Source organism: Adiantum capillus-veneris, chromosome 2 (genome assembly GCF_014529385.1).
Source record: "Adiantum capillus-veneris isolate H3 chromosome 2, ASM1452938v2, whole genome shotgun sequence".
NCBI classification, from domain to species: domain Eukaryota; kingdom Viridiplantae; phylum Streptophyta; class Polypodiopsida; order Polypodiales; family Pteridaceae; genus Adiantum; species Adiantum capillus-veneris.
In genome coordinates, this window is record NC_140932.1 from 39,764,576 (window position 1) to 39,770,799 (window position 6,224).

Below are 6,224 nucleotides of genomic sequence, written 5' to 3' on the forward strand. Positions count from 1 at the left end.
TGTGTGTGTGTGTGTTTGCGGAGGTCTTAGCATTGGCCTTCTATGCTTAAAACCTGCCCCATTCCTATGTATATGCATCATACACATCTCAACCAATCACGAATCCATACTGGGTACCTCCTGCAATCAACGTATTGGCAAGAGATGCCAATTGAAGTACAATCAAACAATAGCCATCGGTTAAGGGAGATATCGATGTCCTTCTGAATCCGAGTTGTCCTCCCAAATAAAAAATCTTTATTCTAGCAAAGCCTAGGTCATAACCTAGTAATTATTTGAGCAGAACCTATAAAAAAACATTTTTTTGAAAAAAATCCGAAAATCTACTCGTGAGAAATTGTAGTAAATTGATTGTATTTAATAGTTTTTATATACCCATCATTTCCTCAGAATTTTCACGTTTGCTCACCATAGAATTTAAAATTTAGAGGTAATTCTCAGCATTTGTAGGGATTTGTAACCTTTTTTTAAAGAGCACTGATGCGTAAAGACCCGAGTAAGACCCGAGTTGGATAACAAGCAGCCTCTTCCAAATCTCAGCCGGATGAAAAAAGGGGGGAAGAGCCTCGGCCTTAATGCACTTACACAAACACTCGGAATACTACTGGTTTGAAATACTCCAGATAGTTTTTGACATTTTAAGTGCAATGGCATGTTAGAGGCAGTTTATAGCCAATGGGCTTCATGGCCAAAGCAAATGGGAAAAGAAGTCCAACCAAAAAATTTAACCTCCACCATTAACACATCCACAGTAAGATATGTGAAGGACGAACGGTCGGTATCTCCCTTAACCAATGGCTACTGTTTGATTGTACTTCAATTGGCATCGCATTTAGCCTACCACCATCTGTGGCTCCTGGCCACCAATCCCTGTCAAATAATTTCTGTTTACAACCGTATAATATCACAGAATGGTGTTTATTGTTGATGTTATGGTGGAGTTAGAGATGAAGTAATGACTTCGAGAACTCGCAAGAAATGCGGAGTGTAACACCATAGAGGAGTTATGCCCCAACTCTTGTGATGATGCCATATGTGGTATACTTTGAAAGAATTTCGATGGGGTCTCGACGCAGACCTTTGTGTCACGCATTGGGAAGCTCATAACACAATTGAAGGTCAAAGGGGTAATAAGTGTGGCATCTATAGCCCCTTTTGATGGTGTGGAAAGCCAATACACAGCTAGCTAGTCCCATACATATGATTACAAATCCTTCATGTTGGTCTAGAATCTACGTCTTCACAGGTATTTCACCGACGAAACCCAATCTTGCTCATTCAACATCCCAAGAGCCCCCAGCCACCTGCTCAGTCATTGCCATGGCATCATCCCAATAGCTCTCAGCCACCTGCTCATTTCAAGAGCGCAGGCAATTCATTCTCTCTTGAAATGAGCTTGATTGTTTCATTTTAAGCTTGAAGTTCTAATTGTTTATCTTGAAGCCTCGGCTGCAACAACTGAATGAAATTCCTAATTCGACTTCTTGAGCTGTGGAAAGCAAAGGGCACATGCACACTTACTGCCTGGTCATGCGTTTTTGCAACAGATTTGCAACAGACTTTGCAACAGATCACGCGTTCTTGGCTATCAACAGATTTGCAACAGAACCCAATTGCTCTTTTTCCCCTTTTGGGGGCTTGTATCCTTTCGCAAGGAAAAATCAACAAAGGTTGAATAAGCTGTGGAAAGCAAAGGGCACCTGCACACTTAAGAGTTTTGCTGCCGAAACTACCTGGTCATGCGTTGTTGGATACGCCGCGACGGACGTCGACACAACAAGAACTCACCTGACATATAATGTCATCTAAGGACGAAGCTCAACCCGTAGGCGCGTGGACGCAAGAATAAGGTGTCAACCTACACTCGACTGAATCCTAACTAATTCCTACAGAGGTCTCTACCAATTGTCTAAGTCACAGCCTTCAAGAGTGCATAAGAGGAAACTTCCTACAACGCTTTCTAGAGCCGAACACCCATCAAACAATCTCGAAACACCATAGAACTTGAAGGAGACCCTACTAATACCACTAGGTCGCTCTCCCTAAGGTCTATGAACCAAAACCCCAACCCAAAACACCCGGTGCAAAATCACGTAGGATGTTTGGCCGAAATTTGCCAGTCTTCGTTTCCGAAATCTAAAGTTCCTAATGTGTAGTTCTACTCAATGTGAACGCGTGGATATGCTGCAATGAAAAATCGGACAACGTATGCTCACCAAAAAACCAGATGAAGCTCGTAGAAGGAGCTCGCAAAATTGGACCGTACGCGCGCAATGTAGGTATCGGCGCGTAGCTCTCGTCGGGGGCAACACGCTGCACTTCTCCGCACTCGATTCCGACCACCGATGCACACGTAGCATCAAGATGAAGCTCACACTCTCTCTCGTACACAGTACGCTCACTCACAGACTTCAAAAATTGTTTTTAAAATGACAAAAGGTTTTTTCATTAAGGTCAAAAAGTGGTATATATACCTTACAATTCTCAAACCCTAAAGTTCCAAAATCAACCATCTACTCAATCTAGCTATCAAAACTGGGATACAATCTGGAAACTTCTGTAAGCCCCAATATTTACAAGGTGAAAACTCAGGTTTCCTCAATAAATGAATAATTACAAAAAATGATAATCTTTCGAGTAGTTAGTTTTTCGTGGGGTGTGTCCAGCTTCTAACACTCCCCCTCTCCTTGCTCATGTCGTCCCCGACATGGCCGCGCTGATTTGCTTCTTCATCGTATGGTTTCATGCATCTTGATCAGTGATTCATATCTTGCATGTAGATTCATCATTGTTGGGCCGAAAATATCAGTGTTTATTGTGAAGAAGCCAGTGTAGAACGCTTCTTCAAAGGCTTGGAGGTGATAGGATGGTAAAAACATTATCCTTTGATACAACGCATGTATCACCTCCTTGGAAGGCTGACCAGACAGATCATAAGCGCATCTGTAAGTATCTTGGAAGAAGAAGATACTGTCTGTCACCTGGCCTGGCTTGAATGTCTCAAATACTGCTAAAAGGGTTTTGCAGATTTTCTTCATCATGATGCACGTAAGGTCAGGTGAGTCAGTGAACAATTTGATGGCGCCCGTTAGGGTTTTCACCATGTATTGGACACTTATTCTCTCACCTGCCTTCAAGCCCGGCAGCTTAGGGTAATTCAGCCAAGTGGGTTGGCTCCTTTGTAAGATCTCTTGGGCTTTCCACGTCCTGATTCTTGGTAGAGGACAAAAGATGAGGTTGTCTTTGATGTTTTTCGGTTCCTTTACCAAGTGGATTAGGTATCGTGGGTACTTTGTGAGCCAAGCCTTCCTCCATTTGGGTTGAGAGTCAACTATTAGCCTGGCCCCTTCTGGTTGGGAGATGTCTGCGTTGTAGAGTGGCATGGTCGGCTCTTCTCTAATCCTCTTATTGATGGTGGCTGCTTCATATTTCAACAAAGGATATGGGAGAGAGGGTTGAAGCCATTCGCACCTGAGGTTGATGGTGTCGATCTTCTGGATAGTCATGGATTTGAAAACCCTCTGCTCCCACTCCAAGGCTTCCTTTGTTGTCTCTCTGATTTCCACCTCTATTGCCTTACACAGCTTCTCTTTCTCCTCCTGTGCTAGATGTTGTGGCTCTTGAGAGGATCCTTCTAGGATTTCCTCTTGCATAGGTGTGTCCACCGGATCTGCCACATTTTCTAAATCTATGCCTTCATTGGCTACTGGCCCTGTGCCCTCGTGTTCTCCGGTTTGTTGTCCTCTCAGCTCCTCAATCTCCTTTAGGAGTTTTTTTTTTCTGTTTCAGCTTCTTCGCCCATATTTACGAGGAGGTCATTCAATACGGCGTTTATCTTCTCCGCCTCCTCGAGCTTTCTTTTGATACTTTCTAATTCCTCTTGCAGGGTTTTTTTTTTTCTTCCATTCATGTTTGCATGACAATAGACCCTTCTACCATCATCAATATTTGCTTTTTCTCTAGAGTCAGCTCCTTCTGAAGTTCTTGCATTTGTTCTTCATAAAGTTGACTTTCTGTAGTGATGTGAGTCGAGCTAGTAGCTCTGATTCTGGCAGGAGATGCCCGCAGCCTCTGGATGGTCTGATCTTTCACTTTGAGCTGGTCCCTTAGCTCAAGGACCTCATCCTGGCTGGCTTCTTGATCTATCTCCACCTTTTCTTTGGCGTTTTGCATGGCTTCGACTTCTTTAGATTCCTCAGCCAGTTGTAGGGTCAGGTTATCCCTTTCCCTCTCGGCATCTATCAGTGATTTGCTGAGTTGCTGACATTCCTCTTCAACTCCTTGTATTCTTTGGGCTGCTGCCTGATTTTCCTTTTCCATTTCCTGGCATCTTTGCAATGCCCTTGCTAAACTGGCCTGTAGCTCCGCTTCTCTCTCTTTCTGCCTTTGACTTTGTCCTTGGAAAGAGTCTACTTCCATATTTATCTTCACTTCAGTGGTCTTGAGAGCTGCCATCTCACTTTCTGAAGCCATAGACTGCGCTCTTAACTCGGTAAGCTTTGTCATCACCACATCCCAGTCGTTGGAGGGCGGGTGCACATCCACTGTATCTGTGACCATTTCTTTTAGTTCTACTAGCCTGATGCTTTGCATTTGTTCCTTAGGCCCTGTGCTTGCCAAGTCGAATGTGACTGTGGTAGCTTCTTCTTTTGTGTATCCTGCCGCTAGCAGGTCCAAAAATGTGTTATATGAATCATTTGGCTCTTGTTGCCACTTCGAGGCCTAGCCTCTTCCTTTGGTTCCAGCCCCTGGCTCTGCTCTTGCTTGGCCTCTTCTCGTTATTCTGGTCTTTCTTCAGCCTCTGTATCTTCTTGTGGAGGGCTGCTAGGAGGTGCTGAGGGTGGTGGTGAGTGCTGTGGACTGGCCGATAGAGATGTAGGTGTAAGGTCTCTGACCCCGATCAAAAGAGCACCATTGTACCATGAAATGAACATAATGGAAAAAGTTACTATTTCATTAGGAAAAAAATGGACTCTCCATGGGCCTTGTAAGAATCCCTAATTTAAAGGAAGCCTGCCAAGATTAAGGGGGACAAAGGCTTTGAATGGGGCTATTTTGGTAGGGTCTCCTCCACCTTTGACCCCTAAAAATGTAGGGGGAAGGGGCGGGGGGGGGGGGGCACCATTTAAAAAGTAGGGAAGGGGGGGGTAAACCATTTGAAAAGTAGGGGGGTAGGGGGTCTTCTCTCTCTAACTTTTTGGCCAACTTGTAAGTGGCCTCTTAACTCTCCCATGCCACCTAAGCAAATCCATGGGTCAAAGAGATTAAAAAAATGACTTTTTTCAAAAACTTTCAAAAAAACTCTATTCCCCCCTAAAAAGTACCCCCAACATATACACATAATAAAAAAAAGATTTTTAAGTTAAATTACTCAAAATTCAACATTTTTTGACTCCCTCCAAACTTTTAGGAAATTCTCCCCAAAATTGAAAACTTTCCCTCCTAATCTAAGCTCCTCTCCTACACCCATCCCCCTTGCACCTGCACCTGCTGCTGCACCTACACACCCATCTCTCCATCCTTCAAGCTCCATCTCTCCATCCTACAAGCTCTATCTCTCCATCCTTCAAGCTCCATCTCTCCATCCTACAATGCCTCTTGACGACGTGACCAATGTCCCAGCAAGCTCTTCACGCGGTAGGTCTCCAGGGCTTTCCTACGCCTACCTCAAGAGTATGTTTCGACAAAGAAAACATGCTTGGGTACATTACCTTCAGCCAATGAATGCCGCGCTCAAGGGGAGAAGAATGTGGATCTCTGGACAGACGGATGCTTGTATCCAAAGGATCCTTCTCTCAATGTTCATCCGTCTTTTACAAACATTCCATCACTGTTGCAATACGTTGGAAATGGAGAGCAAGGTTTGTTGGGCTACTGCAAGAGACTCAACAAACACGAGATTACGCGGTCCGAGATCTACTTGCGTCATTGGCAGTTGCTCAATGGGAGTTTCCACAATCTTCAAGATCAGATGCAAACAGCTACTAGTGCGCTTGAGGAGGCAAAGAGCACCATCACAACCAAGGAAAATGTAATTAAAAAGCTTGAGGATACTCTTTCACACATGAAGAGTACTGCCATGGGAGGTAGGGTGAGGAAACGAGAGTTGTCCGAAATTCAGACTCTTGCACCACGTGGAGGTGCAAGAAAACGAAGGGTGATAGCTATGAGGTAACATGTTTTGTCCCTCATGTTGTTTAAGTCTAATACGGCTCATCATTGTT